Here is a 23,189-nt window from a genome sequence, read left to right on the forward strand (position 1 = left end):
TGCATTTGTAAAATCGCAACACACTTCACAATGAAAGATGGCAAACATTAGGCATTAAAATAAGTTAAACAACAACTTCAATCTCCAGGATCTCTCCCCTCTCTTCAAACAGGAATAACAACATAGTTAAGTGATGACGCCAAAGAAGTGAGTGTTTGGAGGATATACAGTTGAAGTCAGAAGTTTACGATGTGACCCAGTCGTTCTTTTTAAATGTTCCATTGCCATACTGGCTGGAAACGTTCTTATCCCTTGCTTGCTAGCTAGCCAACTGTGGCTAACTTACAGTCATGTCAAAAAGTGCAGCCAGAATAACAGCAAAGTATTTGCATTTGTTTAAGATGTTTTCTATTTACATTTATTTGGATACATCTATAACAATGAGCTAATGATGCACGATTTTAACTGGCATAGAAAATGTGCTCTCTCGACAGGACACTGTTGTTCAGAAGAGCTAGCCAACAACACAACTAACACAATCACTTCAAACTGAAGCTGGAAAGACAGCAAACTAGGTGCACTTCATAAATATTTTACGTTTTCGATTGATAATTATTTGTGTATATATCCATAAAAATGATGCTGATTCATGATTTCGACTGGTTGAGAAAAGCTGGGGGTGGACAGGTTAACTCTTGCTCTTGTAAGTCGATATGGATAAGAGCTTCTGCTAACTGACTAAAATGTGATGTTTAAAAACTTCACCTTTAATAATATACATTAGCATGTCTATCTCATCCCGACAGCTGGAGATCGAATTTGAATGTTGAAATAATGTTGCAAATGTCAGAGACAGACAGCAACGTTTGTACAAATTCTCCAGTGTTGAAAACTAACTGTGAGACGGCCCACAGTCCGGAGCCGAGAGGGAGACGGCCCACAGTCCGGAGCCGAGAGTGAGACGGCCCACAGTCCGGAGCCGAGAGGGAGACGGCCCACAGTCCGGAGCCGGCGCAGCCAGAGTCGTCCTTCAGCCCGATGTCTCCAGCGATGCGCCATAGCCCAGAGACTTCGGGAGGGGTAAAATTTAATAAGTATTTAGCGGGGGTGGACAGGTTAGGTTGGAGTAAGGCCGGAGCCTGACCCACCTCCGTAGTAGGAGGTTGGGGAGGGGGGGGGGGGGTGTAGCACAAGAACCGTCGGTGACGGTGGCCACCCTCCCTCCCCTCCCTTTAGTTAAGATTTTTTTTGTGTGTGTTTATTTTTGTGTAAGGTGCATCCAGGGTCTGCACCTTCAGGGGGGGGGGGGGGGAGAGAGGAGAGTACTGTCACGTCCAGTATAAGGGGTTATTTGTTATTGTAGTTTGGTCAGGACGTGGCAGGGGTGTGTTTGTTTAGAGTGTTTCGGGGTTTGTTGGGCTATGTTCTATGTTAGTATATTTCTATGTTTATCTAGTATGTCTAGTTCTATGTTTAGTTAATGGGGTTGACCTACAATTGGAAGCAGCTGCTCCTAGTTGCTTCTAATTGAAGGTCCTATTTAAGAGGGGTGTTTTTCTATGGGATTTTTTGTGGGTAGTTGTTCCTTGTTTTAGTGTTTGTTGCACCTGACAGGACTGTTTCGTTTTGTTCTTTTTTTGTATATGTATTTAGTTGTTTTTCCTTCTTCAAAATAAAAAGATGAGTATACATATTCCCGCTGCGTTTTGGTCTAATCCATACGACAACCGTGACATTACCGATGGGTGGGGCACATTGATCATCAGTTATCATATAAAAAAACTGCAAAACATTAGCCTCCAACCTATGAAAAAAGCCTGTGATGGCCGGGCTATCTACTCAGAATATTGCAAAATGTGCTTTCACCGAAAAGCTATTTTAAAATCGGACACCGCGATTGCATAAAGGAGTTCTGTATCTATAATTCTTAAAATAATTGTTATATTTTTTATGAACGTTTATCGTGAGTAATTTAGTAAATTCACCGGAAGTGTTCGGTGGGAATGCTAGTTCTGAACGTCACATGCTAATGTAAAAGCTGGTTTTTGATATAAATATGAACTTAATTGAACAAAAAATGCATGTATTGTATACCATAATGTCCTAGGAGTGTCATCTGATGAAGATCATCAAAGGTTAGTGCTGCATTTAGCTGTGGTTTTGGTTTTTGTGACATTATATGCTAGCTTGAAAAATGGGTGTCTGATTATTTCTGGCTGGGTACTCTGCTGACATAATCTAATGTTTTGCTTTCGCTGTAAAGCCTTTTTGAAATCGGACAGTGTGGTTAGATTAACGAGAGTCTTGTCTTTAAAATGGTGTAAAATAGTCATATGTTTGAAAAATTGAAGTTTTCGGATTTTAGAGGAGTTTGTATTTCGCGCCACGCCCATCATTGGATATTGGAGCAGGTGTTCCGCTAGCGGAACGTCTAGATGTAAGAGGTTAAAGCTTATTGCCACTATCAGATATGTCTATGTCCTGGGAAATGTTCTTGTTACTTACAACCTCATGCTAATCGCATTAGCACACATTAGCTCAACCATCCCACGGGTGGGACACCAATCTGTAGAGATCCTTAAGAGGATTAAAAATAAGTAATTTGCTCACTGGGATCCTTCAATCTTGTGTCCTTGAACGTGTGCAAAGCCTGGGCGTCCAAGGCTGCCTCTGTAGAGCCCGGGTCGGTGGTGACCATGGGTCAGTGCGGATTCACGGGTCAGTGCGGATGTATATTCTAGTTTATTTGATTTGATTCACATTGCGGTTGCCACAGGATGCTGGATGATACTTCCTGAATTAGAAGATTCAGAGGGGGTTGATTAGGTTAGCAATGCAGCTGAACACATTGTCTCAAAAGTGATGTACTGTATACCGAGTGCTGTACAGGACTTAAAACACATTCAGATAGTACTGAAGCTTTGTGACGTGAAGATATGGCTGTTACTGCAGTGGTGTGGAGGCTGCATTGTAGGGTCTGGTGGACTGACAGAGTTGGCAGGAGAAGATGGAGGAGCCTGGAGGTCAAAACATGATGAATAAAAATTCAGAAAAATAAAATACCAACAGTTAAAGTCTAAGATATACAGTGAGGGAAAAAAGTATTTGACCCCCTGCTGATTTTGTACGTTTGCCCACTGACAAAGAAATGATCAGTCTATAATTTTAATGGTAGGTTTATTTCAAGAGTGAGAGACAGAATAACAACAACAAAAAATCATGAAAAACGCATGTCAAAAATGTTATAAATTGATTGGCATTTTAATGAGGGAAATAAGTATTTGACCCCCTCTCAATCAGAAAGATTTCTGGCTCCCAGGTGTCTTTTATACAGGTAACGAGCTGAGATTAGGAGCACACTCTTAAAGGGAGTGCTCCTAATCTCAGTTTGTTACCTGTATAAAAGACACCTGTCCACAGAAGCAATCAATCAATCAGATTCCAAACTCTCCACCATGGCCAAGACCAAAGCGCTCTCCAAGGATGTCAGGGACAAGATTGTAGACCTACACAAGGCTGGAATGGGCTACAAGACCATCGCCAAGCAGCTTGGTGAGAAGGTGACAACAGTTAGTGTGATTATTTGCGAGGAGGAATGCTGCCCATGACACCAAGAACCCCATCCCCACCGTCAAACATGGAGGTGGAAACATTATGCTTTGGGGGTGTTTTTCTGCTAAGGGGACAGGACAACTTCACCGCATCAAAGGGACGATGGACGGGGCAATGTACCGTCAAATCTTGGGTGTGAACCTCCTTCCCTCAGCCAGGTAATTGAAAATGGGTCGTGGATGAGTATTCCAGCATGACAATGACCCAAAACACACGGCCAAGGCAACAAAGGAGTGGCTCAAGAAGAAGCACATTAAGTTCCTGGAGTGGCCTAGCCAATCTCCAGACCATAATCCCATATAAAATCTGTGGAGGGAGCTGAAGGTTCGAGTTGCCAAACGTCAGCCTCGAAGCCTAAATGACTTGGAGAAGATCTGCAAAGAGGAGTGGGACAAAATCCCTCCTGAGATGTGTGCAAACCTGGTGGCCAACTACAAACGTCTGACCTCTGTGATTGCCAACAAGGGTTTTGCCACCAAGTACTAAGTCATGTTTTGCAGAGAGGTCAAGTACTTATTTCCCTCATTAAAATTCCAATCAATTTATAACATTTTTGACATGCGTTTTTGTGGATTTTTTGTTATTCTGTCTCTCACTGTTCAAATAAACCTACCATTAAAATTATACACTGATCATTTCTTTGTCAGTGGGCAAACGTACAAAATCAGCAGGGGATCAAATACTTTTTTCCCTCACTGTTTGTCAGGAACCTGTTGACAGCTTATGACAAAAAATATTTACATCAGGTAAAACTGGACAGCTGGATTAGACTGAAGATGTGTATGGTTGAAAACAATGCAATGTGTAAAGCACTTGTGTTACTTGTTGGAAGTGGAAGCTGGCGCACAGATCACCCCAATCATAACACCCACAGAACATTCTGCTCTATATAACAACTTCCTCTAGATTTGCATTCAGTGTAACTGAGGTACAGTACTGTATTGTAGCATTGACGTCAGTGGAGAAGAATCTGCACCTACCTGCTCTGTGGCTCCTCCAGGAAGTGGAGGTGGAGCAACATGGGGAATAATGAAGATGAATTTTTGCCACCCAGGGAGCAGCTGTTGGGGGTTAACTGCCTTGCTCTGTAAATTTCTTAGGCTTAGATTTATTTTAAATTGCTAAATTTTAACTAGACCATTCAGTTCTTATTTACAATGACAGCCTACACCAGCCAAACAAGGACAACACTGGGCCAATTGTACAAAGAAAAAAACAACCATTCTTTTGTGTTTTTTGTACCATCATCTTTGAAAATGCAAGAGAAAGGCCATAATGTATTATTCCAGCCCAGGTGCAATTTAGATTTTGGCCACTAGATGGCATCAGTGTATGAAACATTTAAGACTGATCCAATGAACCATTGGATTTCAGTTCAAAATGTTGTTTCAAGACTGCCTAGTTTGTTTATTAATACGTTTTCATGTTCAAAATTGTGCGCTCTCCTCAAACAATAGCATCGTATTCTTTCATTGTAATAGCTACTATAAATTGGATAGTGCAGTTGGATGAACAAGAATTGAACCTGTTTGGCTTTCTGCCAATATCTGATATGTCTATGTCCTGGGAAATGTTCTTGTTACTTACAACCTCATGCTAATTGCATTAGCCTACGTTAGCGCAACCATCCAGAATCGACCTATTAAGCATCTCTAAAAATGTTGAATTAAAAGAGAATCTATTATGAAACAAAAAAATAATGGAAATGGTTCTGCTTCCATTTCCATCTCAACCACTTTAAGTCAGTGTATGTGATCTCCGACAGCAGAAGGTCAATCAATTAACGGTAAATCATTGAATTCCACATTTTTGAGAAATTCTTGGTTTCTTTAAAAAAATTTAGGACCATAGGGTTTTTGAGCTTTCCAGGTTCCCCCAGCTAGAGATGGCAGGATCTGGCGGAAGTCATTACATTTTTAATGTATTCATTTGAATTGCAATTCTGTTATTAAATATCCTAATTGGATTTCTGATTACCTCTGAGATTAACATCGCCACTAAAGCAGTTGCAAGAAATGCATTATGCATATAATAAAAAAGGCTTTCTTGATCTCCATTGATGAAGTAAATGAGAAACCGTCGGAAGTCTAGTGATGTTGGAAACTTATTACATAATGTACTATATGACATTTTTTCTTCAGGAATTGAAATGTCAGTCACTTTAATAACATTGCCGTCCTCAATAAAGTGATTCATTCTGAACACAGGTGTACAATAGAGGTCATTCCTGTCCATTAAACAGTCCTGCTATAATGTATGTATGATTTGCTCCATTTTTGTGAATGGTTATATCTTTCATAGTGTGAAGCAATGCTACATAATAAGAATATTTCCTTTTGGGGTAAATTGGAAATTTACAAATTTCTTCAAGAATGAATTTATCAACCTTCGACAGTATCGTCTGCTTCATTTTTGGGTCCCTACCATACTTGTAATAGAGATATTTGGTCTGGTCTTCAGATGACTTCAAAGGTACGTATTCAATGAGGTTTGCTTTTGCTATCCTGTTAGAATTCTCAAAAATTTTAAATATAGCCATACTGTGCATTTTAAAATGTAATTTTATAACAAGATTATTCCAACTATAAACGTATTGTTTTATTAGTAGTATTTTGCTTATATAGCTCTGTGTGATCTTGTACTTCGCTAGAATCAAACTCTTGATAAAAAGTTAAAGTTTTAAAAGTATCATCAACTGATGGTGGTATAATTTGTTCGATTAACTTAGAGCATTCTTTTGTTGAGAAGTTCTTGAAGGTAGAATATTCATTAGAATTTGAAGATTTATCAGGATAATGTTTATTTATTTTACCATACTTCTATGCCAATTTTCTCATTTTCATATCCATTATTCTGGGGGGAATAAAGAACAGATTTAGATTAACCTTGTTTTCACATTAAACTAACATGAAGAGAAAGTCACATGTTTTTTTTCATCTTCCCATACGGTCATATAATGAAAAACACAAGCAGTATCTTTAACATCACTATTTCTAATGGGCCAGACAACAGTAAAGGATGTTTGTAATATTTTGATTAACAGACTATTGTAATTAACATATACTGTACATGTAGGTTAACGTCATTTTCTTTACCTGTTTAGAAAACATTAATAAAAAATGCAAAAAGTACTACTCTTACCTCCATGCTGCTCCTCCTTGCTCACTTCGAGAATTGGAAAAGGAGTGGTGTTGGTTATTTATCAGGTGATCAAACTGGGCGTGGCTGCATAGTGAGCTTTAGTTTTCTGGGACGTTCTAGTAGTAGAGAGCACTTGCTGGAAGATCTGTATCCACTCACACACACACGAAGAAGTTTTACTCACACTAAGAATATGGAGGACAATGAACATTGATATGAACAATGGATATTGATTTTAAAAGAGGAGAAAAAAAACAAGAAATGAATTGGTACTGAAATTGATTAAATTAATAATGAAATGTTAGATGTGAATGTTAATATGTGACTGAAGTAATATAGTGAAATGGTTGAAGTTAGTCTGTTTTGAGGTTAATTAGAACAAGGTTTATTGGGTTTGAAAGATAAGGCCTTTGGGCCTCTAGGGGAAAATCAATAGCCTGCACCTGTTACTATTTGAACTAACATCTGCACCTCACTTGAGTGGGTTGGGGACCATTTGCATTTCTACTTTCTCAAGCCTGAGATGAGAATGCATTTGTGGTTTAGAAAGCCTAGGGCGGGGATGGGCAAGTTTTGTAGGCCCACGGACCAATTAAAAAATATGCATATTAGGAACTCAGTCAATGTCTTAGCTTACTGTTGAGAGTTAGAATAATATAATACAATTTCGAAATTTGGTTGTGCATCAGCAGTCACTCAATAAGCCCATGTCAGCAAAACATTTTTTAGATTGCTGGCCGCTAGATTAATTTACCAATCTAAATTTGTAGTAAGCATGATCAAATTACCGACTGGGGTGGAGCACATTGATCATCAGTTATCATATAAAAAAACGGCAAAACATTTGCCTCCATCCTATGACAAAATGTGTAGAATTACAGAAAATGATGTGTAAAACTGCTCATTAATTTCTCTGCCCTATGGCAAAATAAGTAGAATTGCATGAAATCAGTTATAAAATAGCAAAATCTTCTCTCCGCCGCATGGCAAAATGTGTATAATGGCAAGAAACGAACATTCCAACTTTTGTTTTCTCTTCACTGTCACAATGTGGGGGGGAGGGGTCGGTGCTGCTAAAATGTTTTGCTCACAAGTGGGGGGGATCGATGTGGGCACGCAGACACACAAGCCACTGCAACCCCTCATGATGAGTTCCGGGGAGCTAGACAAATGTATCATATCAATGATTTGTTTGCTTATCGTAATTGGTTTTGTGATTTTTGATTTATTGCATTAATTGATTTAGCTGGTGATTTTATGCCTGTTTCTGGAATTTTGAATGAACTCGCTGTACTGTCATCAAAGAGTCATACAAGTGCATGTAGTTTTACTCTGGGAAATCAAATTGACTTGATTTATTGAGGATTTTTTGCCTCCCCTTCTCTCCAGCTCTCTCCCCCTCTCTCCTCCCACTCTCTCTCCTCCTCTCTCCTACCCCTTCTCTCCCCCTCTCTCCTCCCCCTTCTCTCCCACTCCCTCTCCCCCTCTCAACGTCTTGTCTTTGGCATTAGTTTAGCTGAGTTTGGCACTGGCTTTGATACCATTTTAATTCAACTGCATGAATGACTAATAGTTCCTAACAAATTTCTGGGAAAACAAGATAAACCTGATTGTAGATTTCTCACCTGGATGAGTGGAGGCTTGTCTGAATGAATAGAAGGTCAGCCAATCTCTGAACCTTTCAAGCTGCAAACTAATATGAAAAGGGGAGACTCTCACGAACACCATAAGTGTCACGGGACTCGTCTGAATATAACCCATACAAACTTAGTAACTTTTTGATGCAACAAAAAAAGGGTTTAAATATGTGTCAAATATATACTACCGGTCAAAAGATTTAGAACACCTACTCATTCAGAGGTTTTTCTTAATTTTTATTATTTTCTACACTGTAGAATAACAGTGAAGACATCAAAACTATGAAATAACACATGGAATTATGTAGCAACCAAAAAAGTGTTAAACAAATTTTATATTTGAGATTCTTCAAATAGCCACCCTTTGCCTTGATGTCAGCTTTGCATTCTCTTGGCATTCTCTTAACCAGCTTCACCTGGAATGCTTTTCCAACAGTCTTGAAGGAGTTCCCACATATGCAGAGCACTTGTTGGCTGATTTTCCTTCACTCTGCGGTATGACTCATCCCAAACCATCTCAATTTGGTTAAGGTCGGGGGATTGTGGATGCCAGATCATCTGAAGCAGCACTCCATCACTCTCCTTCTTGGTCAAATAGCACTTACACAGCCTGGAGGTGTGTTGGGTCCTTGTCCTGTTGAAAAACAAATGATAGTCCCACTAAGCCCAATCTAGATGGGATGGCATATCGCTGCAGAATGCTGTGGTAGCCATGCTGGTTAAATGTGCCTTGAATTCTAAGTAAATCACAGACTGTTTCACCAGCAAAGCACCCCCATACCATCACACCTCCTCCTCCATGATTCAGGCTGGGAACTACATATGTGGAGATCATCCGTTCACCTACTCTGTGTCTCACAAAGACACGGCGGTTGGAACCAAAAATCTCATATTTGGACTCATCAGACCAAAGGACAGATTTCAACCAGTTTAATGTCCATTGCTCGTGTTTCTTGGCCCAAGGAAGTCTCTTCTTCTTATTGGTGTCCTTTAGTAGTAGTTTCTTTGCAGCAATTCGACCATGAAGGCCTGATTCACTCCTCTGAACAGTTGATGTTGAGATGTGTCTGTTACTTGAACTCTGTGAAGCATTTACAGTCAGGCCCATAAATATTAAATCATGAATATAAATATGAGCTGAAAGTGCAGACTTTAATTTAAGGGTATTTACATCCAAATCGCAGGGAACGGTGTAGGAATTACAGCACTTTTTGTATCTGGTCCCTCCCTTTTTAAGGTACCAAAAGTAATTGAACAATTGGCTGCTCAGCTGTTCCATGGCCAGGTGTGTGTTATTCCCTCATTAGTTCATTTACAAGTAAGCAGATAAAAGGTCTAGAATTGATTTCAAATGTGGCATTTGCAATTAGAATCTGTTGCTGTTAACCCTCAATATGAAGTCCAAAGAGCTGTCACTGCCAGTGAAGCAAGCCATCATTAGGATGAAAAATCTAAACAAACCCAGAGAGATAGCAAAAACATTAGGTGTGGCCAAATCAATTATTTGGTACATTCTTAAAAAGAAATAACACACTGGTGAGCTCAGGAACACCAAAAGGCCCGTAAGACCATGGAAAACAACTGTGGTGGATGACAGAAGAATTCTTTCCCTGGTGAAGAAAAACCCCTTCACAACAGTTGTCCAGATCAAGAACACCCTAGACGTATGTGTCAAAGTCAACATTCAAGAGAAGACTTCACCAGAGTGTTAACCACAAGATGTAAACCATTAGTAAGCCTCAAAAACAGGAAGACCAGATTAAATCTAAAAAAGCCTGTACAGTTCTGGAACAACATCCTATGGACAGATGAGACAAAGATCAACTTGTACCAGAATGATGGGAAAAGAAGAGTATGGAGATGGAAAGGAACTGCTCATAATCCGAAGCATACCACCTCATCTGTGAAGCATGGTGGAGGTAGTGTTATTGCGTGGGCTTGTATGGCTGCCAATGGAACTGGTTCCCTTGTATTTATTGATGATGTGACTGCTGACAAAAGCAGCAGGATGAATTCTGAAGGGTTTAGGACTATATTATCTGCTCAGATTCAGCCAAATGCTTCAAAACCCATTGGACGGTGCTTCACAGTGCAGATGGACAATGACCTGAAGCATATTGCGAAAGCAACCCAATACTTTTTTAAGACAAACAAGTGGAATGTTCTGCAATGGCCAAGGCAATCACCTGACCTGAATCCAATTGAGCATGCATTTCACTTGCTGAAGGCAAAACTGAAGACAAAACAGCCCAAGAACAAGCAGGAACTGAAGACAGCTGCAATAAAGGCCTGAGAGAGCATCACCAGGGCAGAAACCCAGCATCTGGTGATGTCTATGGGTTCCAGACTTCAGGCAGTCATTGACTGCAAAGGATTTGCAGCCAAGTATTAAAACTGAAATGCATTCCAGGTGATTACCTCATGAAGCTGGTTGAGAGAGTGCCAAGAGTGTGCAAAGCTGTCATCAAGGCAAACGGTGGCTACTTTGAAGAATCTCAAACATAAAATATATTTTTATTTGTTTAATGCTTTTTTGGTTACTACATGATTCCAAATGTGTTATTTCATAGTTTTGATGTCTTCACTATTATTCTACAATGTAGTAAATAGTAAAAATAAAGAAAAACCATGCAATGAGTAGGTGTGTCCAAACTTTTGACCAGTACTGTATATACAGTGCATTCAGAAAGTATTCAGACACCTTCACATTTTCTAAAGTGAGCTCTGGTGCAACCTGTTTCCATTGATCATCCTTGAGATGTTTTTACAATTTGACGAGTACACCTGTGGTATATTCAATTGATTGGACATGATTTGGAAAGGCACACACCTGTCTATATACGGTCCCACAGATGACAGTGCATGTCAAGAGAAAAAAACAAGCCATGAGGCCGAAGGAATTGTCCGTAGAGCTCCGAGACAGGATTGTGTCAAGGCACAGATCTGGGGAAGGGTACCAAAAAAGTTCTGCAGCATTGAAGGTCCCCAAGAACACAGTGGCCTCCATCATTCTTAAATGGAAGAAGTTTGGAACCACCAAGACTATTCCTAGAGATGGCTGCCCGGCCAAACTGAGCAATCAGGGGTGAAGGGCCTTGGTCAGGGAGGTGACAAGGAACCCGATGGTCACTTTGACATAGCTCCAGAGTTCCTCTGTGGAGATGGGAGAACCTTCCAGAAGCAGAACCATCTCTGCAGCACTCCACCAATCAGGCCTTTATGGTAGAGTGGCCAGACGGAAGCCACTCGTCAGTAAAAGGCATGACAGCCCACTCAGAGTTTGCCAAAAGGCACCTAAAGGACTCTCAGACCATGACAAACAAGATTCTCTGGTCTGATAAAACCAAGATTGAACTCTTTGGACTGAATGCCAAGCGTCACTTGTAGAGAAAGTGTTGGTTCTGTTTTTGCTGTGCTCCATTTTTATACTTAACAAATAAGGACACTCGAAATGTGCACTTATAAATCATAACAATTTCAATCAAAATATAGCTGTAGACAGAAGTCAAAGATCAAACATCACACATACAACCAATGTTTCTCCTGAGTTCTACCCCATAGGAAAAGTCCCAAGATATTTTATTAAGCCCGAAGTCCAGCCCTAGTGATGTCACTGCATACGTCATTACCTTCTACTCATCAGACAAGCCCATGCATAAACAGCTATACAAACTTGCAAGAGTTACAATAGTTCCAGTGTTTTCTAAGGCTCAGCAGTAAATGTCCACTCCCCCAAGATGATGTATAGAGGTATGTCTGACTAGTCTCTTATCTCTTTTACTCCCCTGCAGGGTTCTGTGTTTATCTTTGAGGTGCTTTCTCACAGACCCCATGCAATAATTCACACATTTCTCAGATTGTTTCTTTATAAGAGGTAGAGACTTAGAAAAGACTGTGGAACAATTTTAAAACCTTATAATGAATATATATATTGTTAATCTGTAGTCTAGGACCCTATAAATGTGGAGGGGGAGGGGTCTTATAACCCTTCCCCTTCTATTAATACAACATATTATAATCAATTATTATAATACATCAATCATTTGGTGCAGACCCTATCATGACCCCATCAAAAGCCCGGCACCATCCTTACGATGGCACCATGCTGTGGGGATGTTTTTCAGAGGCAGGGACTGGAAGACTAGGAAGGATCTAGGGAACGATGAACGGAGCAAAGTACAGAGAGATCACAGAGCTTGAGAGGAACTGCAGAGAAGAATGGGAGAAACAATAACAGGTGTACCAAGCTTATAGCGTCATACCAAAGAAGACTCAAGGTATTCTGCTCATGTGACAAATAAAGTTTGATTTGATTTGAATCTGTAGACCACCCAGTAGGTCAACTACTGAGTGTCATTACCTTTCTTTTTACTCTCTATGGCCTTGGTTCTGACTGGATGACAGAACAGGTGATGAATGAAGTCATTAATAATGATCAGCCCTGTTCACAAACATGGAAATACAGCTAAAATACAGTATATGTACATGAGGCGGCAGCTAGCCTAGTGGTTAGAGTGTTGGACTTGTAACTGAAAGTTTGCAAGATTGAATCCCCAAGGTAAAAATCTGTTGTTCTCCCCCTGAACAAGGCTGTCATTGAAAATAAGAATTTGTTTAATTGATTTACCAAGTTAAATAAATGTTTAAAAAAATGATTTGAATACAACTTCCCATGTTTGTTTAGCGGTGAGAAGATGTATCTACACCCTGGGCCTCTGTTTCTTTCTTTTGTTCTGGCTGAGTGAAGAAAAATAAATAATATAATATTCCTATTTCAACTTTTACTGATACACTTTCTACAGCAAGTCATTACAATGACAAATGAAGTGTGTTATAATAGACACATTTGGTGGTCGGAGTACGTCAGAATGTAAAAGTTTAGACCTCGTATAGTCCTTATGGGTTTACACCTTGTGTGATCCTTACTGAGTCAGGATGGACGAGCGGTCTAAGGTGCTGCTTTCAGGTCGCAGTCTCCCCTGGAGGAGTGGGTTTGAATCACACTTCTGTCAAATCTTTAGCGCCCGTCTGTCACTGGGAAGTCATTATGAATCATGCTGTGTTGTTGTAGTAAATAAGTTAAATTAGCCAGAAGTTACTACTACTATAGTCTAGATAGAGGAGACACATTATTGTCTCAATATCTGTCGTGGCCGAGTGGTTAAGGCAATGGACTAGATATCCATTGGGATCTTCCCACGCAGGTTTGAATCCTGCTGACAACGGCAGAGTTTTTTTGTCAGTTCATGTCAAGGGCACCTCCTCTATTACCAAACATGTGAAGCCCATTTTACAACATGAGGGCGCCCTCCACTTTCACGTCTCAGCTATGTACAAAACATTATGAACACCTTCCTAATATTGAGTTGCACCCCCCTTTTTTGCCCTCAGAACAGCCTCAATTAGTCAGGGCATGGACTCTACAAGGTGTCGAAAGCATTCCAGATGGATGCTGGCCCATGTTGACTCCAATGCTTCCCACAGTTGTGTCAAGTTGGCTGGATGCCCTTTGAGTCGTGGACAATTCTTGATACACACAGGAAACTGATGAATTTGAAAAACCCAGCAGCTTTGCAGTTCTTGACACAAACTGGTGCGCTTGGCACCTACTACCACCAAAGGCACCTACTACTACCAAAGGCCCCTTTTACTTAGAGAGGTTTGCTGGTTAGACACACACACACACACACACACACACACATTCGAATATAAATGTAAGGCAGTTTTAGCTATTAAATGTTATTACTGTTTTATTAGACTACTGTTTTTTTAACATATGTCTGATTTCCGGGATAATGATCAGTCCTGTTCACAAACATGGAAATACAGCTAAAATAAATATTATGTACATGATATGAATACCAGTTCCAATGTTCCTTTAGCGACCCTTATTGGTGAGATGATGTATCTGCACCCTGAACTGCACCCTGGGCCTCTTTCTTTCTTTTGTTCTGGCTGAGTGAGGAAAAATGAATAATATAATATTCCTATTTCTACTTTTACCGATACACTTTCTACAGCAAGTCATTAAAACGAAAAATAAAGCATGTTATATTAGACGCCTTTGGTGGTCGCCACAGCAAGATGGCGACGACAGAGATGGTCGCCTCGCTTCGAGTCCTTAGGAAACTATGCAGTATTTCATTTTTTATGTATTATTTCTTACATTGTTAGCCCAGAAAATCTTAAGTGTTATTACACACAGCCGGGAAGAACTGTTGGCTATAAGAGCGACGTCAACTTACCAACATTACGACCAGGAATACGACTTTCCCGAAGCGGATCCTTTGTTCGGACCACCACCAGTTTTACAGGAGTTTTACAGGAGAGGAGGAAACCCAGTGTGATTAACTAGTTTTACAGGAGAGGACGGGATCCACTGATATTTACCAGTTTTACAGGAGAGGAGGGGATCCACTGTTATTAACAAGCTTTAGAGGAGAGGAGGGGATCCACTGTGATTAACTAGTTTTACAAGAGAAGAGGGGATCCACTGTGATTAACTCGTTTTTCAGGATAGTAAGGGATCCACTGATATTGACTAGTTTTACAGGAGAGGAGGGGAATCCACTGCGATTAACTAAGTGCCTCTTCAGAGCAAGGCATCTATATCCTGTGAGATGTATAGTCAATAAAGGCTAAATCTGAAGATAAACACATAAAATGGAATGTTCCACTTTCAATATTCTGCCTCGGCAGTTACATGCTTCATTATCAACACCTATTCATTAATTTCTTCATGCAACAAACCTAAAAGTGGTTAAAGATCTGTTTAGTGTAAACAGTTTCATATGTGAATGTAAATAAATAGCTTTTTATTTACTTAAAAAGTCACTCGTCTCCTTTTCACCTGATGTAACACCTGATTTACTTAACAAGAGGCACATCTCAACAGGTGGTCCAGATATGTCATGACAAGGCACAAGTGAGGGCCTTACTCTTTTGTGCTCAATTCTTCCTCTTATTGGTTCTCAAGAAATATGACATCACAGATTCCCATCAGACCAACACCTTGAATGCCTAAAAAGTTGTCTAAAAAACAGTATTTTGTTGAAGAAAAATGACCCTTCAGTTGTGTGTACTTTACTGTATTTATAGTTGGGATGTCGCTGTTGCTTCCAGACAGGATGAACACCTTCTTCGCTCGTTTTGAGGATAGTACAGTGCCACCAACACGGCCCGCAATCAACGACTATAGGCTCTCCTCCTCCGTGGCCGACGTGAGTAAGACATTTAAGGTTGTTAACCCTCGCAAGGCTGCCGGTACAGATGGCATCCCTAGCCGCGTCCTCAGAGCATGCGCAGACTAGCTGGCTGGTGTGTTTACAGATATATTCAATCTCTCCCTATCCCAGTCTGTTGTCCCCACATGCTTCAAGATAGCCACCATTGTCCCTGTACCTAAGAAAGCAAAGGTAAATTAACTAAATGACTATCGCCCCGTAGCACTCACATCTGTCATCATGAAGTGCTTTGAGAGACTAGTCAAGGATCATATCACTTCCACCTTACCTGCCACCCTAGACCAACTTCAATTTGCTTACCGCGCCAATAGATCCGCAGAAGATGCAATCGCCACCACACTGCCCTGTCCCATCTGGACAAAAGGAATACCTATGTTAGAATGCTGTTCAGCATTTAACACCATAGTACCCTCCAAGCTCATCATCAAGCTTGAGGCCCTGAGTCTGAACCCCTCCCTGTGCAATTGGGTCCTGGACTTCCTGACGTGTCGCCCCCAGGTGGTGAAGGTAGGAAACAACACCTATTTCGCCGATCCTCAACACTGGGGTCCCACAAGGGTGCGTGCTCAGCCCCCTCCTGTACTCCCTTTTCACCCATGACTGCATGGCCAAGCACGCCTCCAACTCAAGCATCAAGTTTGCAGACGACACAACAGTAGTAGGCTTGATTACCAACAATGATGAGACGGCCCAGAGGGAGTAGGTGAGGGCTCTGGGAGTGTGGTGCCAGGGAAATAACCTCTCACTCAACGTCATCAAAACTAAGGAGATGATCGTGGACTTCAGGCAACAGCAGAGGGAGCACCCCCCTATCCACATTGATGAGACCGCAGTGGAGAAGTTGGAAGCTTCAAGTTCCTCGGTGTACACATCACTGACAAACTGAAATGGTCCACCCACACAGACAGTGTGGTGAAGAAGGCGCAACAGCGCCTCTTCAATCTCAGGAGGCCAAAGAAATTTGGCTTAACACCTAAAACCCTCACTAACCTTTACAGATGCATAATCAAGTACATCCTGTCGTGCTGTATCACCACCTGGTACGGCAACTGCATCACCCACAACCGCAAGGCTCTCCAGACGGTGGTGCAGTCTGCATAACGCATCACCGGGGGCAAACTACCTGCCCTCCAGGACACCTACAACACCCGATGTCACAGGAAGGCAAAAAAGATCATCAAGGACAACAACCACGAGCCACTGTATGTTCACCCAACGTCCATCCAGAAGGCGAGATCAGTACAGGTGCATTAAAGCTGGGACAGAGAGATTGAAAAACAGCTTCTATCAGCTTCTATTCAGACACCACTAGCACAGAGAGGAAGCTGCCTACCTACAGACTTGATACCATTGGACAATTTAATAAATGTAACACTAGTCACTTAAATAAGTCGCATTACTCATCTCATATGTATATCATGTATCATTCACTATCTATTCTTTACTATCTATTGCATCTTAGCCGCTCTGTCACTGCTCAACCATATATTTGATACTTATACATTCTTATTCCATTCCTTTACTAGATTGTGTATATTAGGTTTTGTTGTGGAATTGTTAGATATTACCTGTTAGATACTGCTGCACTGTCTGGTCTACAAGCATAAGCATTTCGCTACACTCACAATAACATCTGCTAACCATGCGTATGTGGCCAATACAATTTGATTTGAACAGTGCATCCCACTTATAAAGCAGCTGCTTCGTCTTGATGCTCTTCTTTATCAAAAGCTTACATGACGCTTTTCCATTTCAAACAAGCGCGCTCTTCCAACCACCATCCACCGTCTCGCTTCATGCCCTTCCTTGCTCCGTGAGGTAGCTCCTGTTATAGTATAGAGACAGACTGAAAGTGTCCTTTCTAGATTGGCCTATGGGGTGTCTAACAGAGCCACGAAACCGAGACAGAACCAACCAGCGGCCAGAAATATATTACACCCATAGTGATAAGACTTACCATAGAGAATCAATAGGAAAAGTTAAGGAGTTAAGTTTCATTATATCAGGCTCCTGCCATGCGCGCATGTTCGAATCCTGCAGCCAACGGTTTAGTTTTTTGTCAGCTCCTGTCAAAGGCACCTCAAATTGCATGTGAATCACTTTTACCACATGAGGGCGCCCTCCACTTTCACGTATCAGTTATGTACAAAACATTATGAACACCTTCCTAATATTGAGTTGTACCTCCCTTTTTTGCCTTCAGAACAGCCTCAATTAGTCAGGGCATGGACTCTACAAGGTGTCGAAAGCATTCCAGAGGGATGCTGGCCCATGTTGACTACAATGCTTCCCACAGTTGCCTCAAGTTGGCTGGATGTCCTTTGGGTGGTGGACCATTCTTGATACACAGGGGAATCTGCTGAGTGTGAAAAACCCAGCAGCGTTGCAGTTCTTGACACAAACCAGTGCGCCTGGCACCTGCTACCATACCTCGTTCAAAGGCACTTAAATATATTTTGTCTTGCCCATTCACCCTCTTAATATCACACATACACAATCCATGTCTCAATTGTCTCATGGCTTAAAAATACTTATTTAACCTGTCTCCTCCCCTTCATCTACACTGCTTGAAGTGGATTTAACCAGTTGTAATGCAGTAACATTATGCCATAATCCAGTCTGTGGAGTCATACTGTGGGATTCACGTTCCATGTTTTACAGTAGCCAGATGGTGGGAGGGATACCAGCTGATGGTGCATTCATAGGCCAGCTTACCAATGAATACCAGGACCTCTTCCAAGGTAACGGAGAACTCAGACTTTCAAGTGAAGCTGCACATTGATGACACAGTGCAACCAACAGTACGACCACAGAGCAGGATTCCTTTTCACATGAGAGAAAAAGTTCAACAGGAGCTTGACACACTAAAAAACCAAGACATCATCGGAAAAAATCGGCGGGCCAATGCCATGAGACCCCAATAGTGGTCACACCAAAACCCAAGACGCCTGATAAAGTTTGTCTGTGTCGACATGCGCCTTCCTAACACAGCAATTCAACATGAACAACACATCACACCAACGGTTGACAACCTCATCCATGATCTGAATGAAGAAGTGGTGTTTTCCAAGCTAGATCTTAATGCTGGATACCACCAGCTTGAGTTACATCCAGACTCAAGGTACATCACAACCTTCACTACACATACTGGCCTATTGAGATACACCAGACTGAACTCTGGCATAAATTCAGCTGCCGAGGTGTTTCAAGATGCAATACAGCAAATGCTGCATGGTATTCCCAACGTGAGAAACATGAGCAATGACATCCTAGTCTACGGTAGATCTCAGGATGAACACAACGCAAGTCTCAAAGCTAAGTTTCAGAGATTGAGAGAGAAAAATCTTACGCTGAACAAAGAAAAATGTGAATACAGCAAAACAACACTTGAGTTTTACGGCTATGTTTTCTCAGAGGAAGGTATTTCGGCGGATCCAAAGAAAATCAAAGCCATACAGAATCTGCCAGCACCTCAAAATGCCTAGGAAGTTATCAGTCTACTTGGCATGATACAATACTGCTCATGGTTCATACCAGACTTTGCAACAACCACACAGCCTCTTCTTGAGCTCACAAGAAAACATCACACCTGGTCATATGGACTGGTGTGCTGAGAGTCATCTGTGTGGTGGTCTCGGGAGGCCATTACTGTGAGTAAAAGATGTCGAAAATACATATTTTGGTTGAAAAGACGTTTAAAATAGCTTAAGAATCCGCCCCTTTTCACCGAAAATGACATACCCAAATTAAACTGCATATTCTTGATACCATTTCAAAGGAAACACTTTGTAGGTTGTGGAAATGTGAAATTAATGTAGGAGAATATAACACATTAGATCTAATAAAAGACAATACAAAGAAAAAAACCAACCTTTTTTTGTATTTTTTTTGTACCATCATATTTGAAATGCAAGAGGAAGGCCATAATGTATTATTCTTGCCCAGGCGCAATTTAGATTTTGGCCACTAGATGGCAGTAGTGTATGTGCAAAGTTTTAGACTGATCCAATGAAACATTGCATTTCTGATTAAAAAATGTGCCAAGACTGACCAAATGTGCCGAATTGGATTATTAATAACTTTTCAAGTTCATAACTGTGCACTCTCCTCAAACAATAGCATGGTATTCTTTCACTGTAATAGCTACTGTAAATTGAACAGTGCAGTTAGAGTAACAAGAATTAAAGCTTTCTGCCAATATCAGATATATCTATGTCCTGGGAAATGTGTTCTTGTTACTTACAACCTTAACTCAACCGACCCGCGGGTGGGACACCGATCTGTAGAGATCCTTAAGAGGTTTTAAATACGTTCATTTTGCTCACTGGGATTCTTCAAAATCATGTGTTCTTGAACGTGTGCAAAGCCTGGGCATCCAAGGCTGCCTCTGTAGAGCCCGGGTCGGTGGTGATCATGGGTCAGTGCGGATTCACGGGTCAGTGCGGATGTATATTCTAATTTATTTGATTTGATTCACATTGCGGTTGCCACAGGATGCTGGATGGTACTTCCTGAATGAGAAGATTCAGAGGGGGTTGGTTAGGTTAGCAATGCAGCTGAACACATTGTCTGAAAAGTGATGTACTGTATACCGAGTGCTGTACAGGACTTACAACACATTCAGATAGTACTGAAGCTTTGTGACGTGAAGATATGGCTGTTACTGCAGTGGTGTGGAGACTGCATTGTTGGGTCTGGTGGACTGACAGAGTTGGCAGGAGAAGATGGAGGAGCCTGGAGGTTAAAACATAATGAATAAAAAATGATAAAAAATTACCAACTGTTAAAGTCTAAGATATATGTCAGGAACCTTTTGACAGCTTGTTATGATAAAAAGGATTTACATCAGGTAAAACTGTACAGCTGGATTAGACTGAAGATAAGTGTGGTTCACAACAATGCAATGTGTAAAGCAGTTGTGTTCCTTGTTGGCAGTGGAAGCTGGCGCACAGATCACCCCAATTATAACACCCACAGAACATTCTGCTCTTTTTAACAAGTTCCTCTAGATCTGCATTCAGTGTAACTGAGGTGCAGTATCACATTGTAGCGTTGATGTCAGTGGAGAAGAATCTGCACCTACCTGCTCTGTGGCCCCACCTGGCACCTCCAGGAAGTGGAGGTGGAGCAACATGGGGAATAATGAAGATGGATTTTTGCCACCCAGGGAGCAGTTGTTGGGGGTTAACTGCATTGCTCTGTACATTTCTTAGCCTTAAGATTAAGCAATTTAAAATAAGTCTAACTAGACAATTCCGTTAAGAATAAATTCTTATTTACAATGACAGCCTACACCAGCCAAACCAGGACAACGCTGGGCCAATTGTACAAAGAAAAAAACAACCGTTCTTTTGTATTATTTTTTGTACCGTCATCTTTGAAAATGCAAGAGAAAGGCCATAATGTATTATTCCAGCCCAGGTGCAATTTAGATTCCGGCCACTAGATGACATTAGTGTATGTGCAAAGTTTTAGACTGATTCAATAAACTATTGCATTTCTGTTCAAAATTTTGTGTCAAGACTGCCCAAATGTGCCTAATTTGTTTATTAATAACTTTTCATGTTCAAAATTGTGCGCTCTCCTCAAACAATAGCATGATATTATTTCACTGTAATAGCTACTGTAAATTGGACAGTGCAGTTAGATTAACAAGATTTTAAGCTTTCTGCCAATATCAGATATGTCTATGTCCTGGGAAATTTTCTTGTTACTTACAACCTGATGCTAATCACATTAGCACACATTAGCTCAACCGTCCCGCGGGTGGGACACCGATCTGTAGAGATCCTTAATAGGTTGAAGACCCCTTCGAGACAGGATCCCGTTAACGGGATTGATTTTGAAAACAGCCAGTGGAAAATCAGAGCGCCAAATTCAAAACAGCTAAAATCTCATAATTCCATTTTCTCAAACAATCAACTATTTTACACCATTTTAAAGATAAGACTCTCGTTAATCCAACCACATTGTCCGATTTCAAAAAAGGCTTTACGGCGAAAGCATAAAATTAGATTATGTTAGGAAATAAACTTCACAAAAAAAAACACAGCCATCTTCCAAGCAACTAGATGCATCACAAAAACCAAAAATACAGCTAAAATATTCACTAACCTTTGATGATCTTCATCAGATGGCACTCATAGGACTTCATGTTACACAATACATGTATGTTTTGCTCGATAAAGTTCATATTTATATCCAAAAACACCATTTTACATTGGCGCGTAATGTTCAGAAATGTTTTCCCTCCAAACCTAGTTGTGAATGAGCAATGAGCACACATATTACAGAAATACTCATCATAAACTTTGATCAATATACAAGTGTTATGCACAGAATTATAGATATACTTCTCCTAAATGCTACCGCTTTGTCAGATATCAAAAAAGGTTCACGGCGAAAGCACAATTTGCAATAATCTGAGTACAGCCCAGAAGACCCAACAACTAGCAAACAGAAACCCGCCATCTTGGAGTCAGTAAAACTAAGAAATTACATTATAAATATTCACTTACCTTTGATTAGGTAAGTGAAGGCACTCCCAGGGACCCCAGGAACCCCAGCTCCACAATAAATGTTCGATAAAGTTCATATTTATGTCCAAATACATCCATTTTGTTCGGGCGTTAGGTTCACCATCAAACCCACAACGCGCGTGCTTACTTAGTCCAGACAAAAAGTCTAAAAAGTTATACTACAGTTTGTAGAAACATGTCAAACGATGTATAGAATCAATCTTTAGGTTGTTTTTAACATATATCTTCAATAAAATTCCAACCGGACCTATCCGTTCTCTTTAGGAGTGAATATGAACTCAGCTCGCTCCCAAGTCCTTGTGCGTGACTGTACCCATGCCTTATAATGGGACACCTACTTCCTTGGGCTGTTATTCCCATCAAATTCACCATAGAATCCTCAAACAAGGTTCTAAAGACTGTTGACATCTAGTGGAAGCTTTAGGAAGTGCAAAATGAACCCTTAGTCACTGTACACTGTAAAGGCAATCATTTGAAAAAACTACAACCTCAGATTTCCCATTTCCTGGTTGGATTTTTCTCAGGTTTTTGCCTGCCATATGAGTTCTGTTATACTCACAGACATCATTCAAACAGTTTTAGAAACTTAAGAGTGTATTCTATCCGAATCTACTAATAATATGCATATATTAGCTTCTGGGCCTGAGTAGCAGGCAGTTTACTCTGGGCACGCTTTTCATCCGAACGTGAAAATACTGCCCCCTATCCCAATGAAGTTTAAAATAAAGACCAGTTCAATCTCCAGCATCTCACCCCTCTCTTCAAACAGGAATAACAACATAGTGTTGAATAACCACTTGAGTAAGAGGACACAATGCAAGAAATCCAAATGTTTTGGTGGTATCAATGCGAACATTGTTGGCATGTTTGTACCGTTAGTGTCACCTGCTTCCTTAATAAGTCCAAATCCTCAGACACCTGCACAGACACACAGACACACGCTTTGGTACCATGCCAGCTTAGTAGGGGGAACCGGAGAAAAGGGGGAACCAGGAGAAGAAGATGTCAGAGAAAGCTTCGGCGATACTGAAGAATCCGTAGACCACCCAGTAGGTCAACCACTGAGTGTCATCCTC

General features: G+C 40.8%; 1 long non-coding RNA gene and 1 other non-coding gene across 2 annotated transcripts; both read left to right on the forward strand.

The window, feature by feature from the left end:
• The first annotated feature begins 9 nt into the window (after nucleotides 1-9).
• LOC123728167 (uncharacterized) lies at nucleotides 10-1,635 on the forward strand. Its single transcript, XR_014381122.1, has 2 exons — nucleotides 10-147; nucleotides 435-1,635. It is a non-coding gene; the product is annotated as an uncharacterized LOC123728167 (long non-coding RNA).
• An 11,838-nt stretch (nucleotides 1,636-13,473) lies between these two features.
• Nucleotides 13,474-13,561, forward strand: trnas-aga (transfer RNA serine (anticodon AGA)). Its single transcript has one exon. It is a non-coding gene; the product is annotated as a tRNA-Ser (tRNA).
• The last annotated feature ends 9,628 nt before the right edge of the window (nucleotides 13,562-23,189 follow it).

This window comes from Salmo salar, chromosome 17, assembly GCF_965601325.2.
Source record: "Salmo salar chromosome 17, fSalSal1, whole genome shotgun sequence".
Classification (NCBI taxonomy): Eukaryota; Metazoa; Chordata; class Actinopteri; order Salmoniformes; family Salmonidae; genus Salmo; species Salmo salar.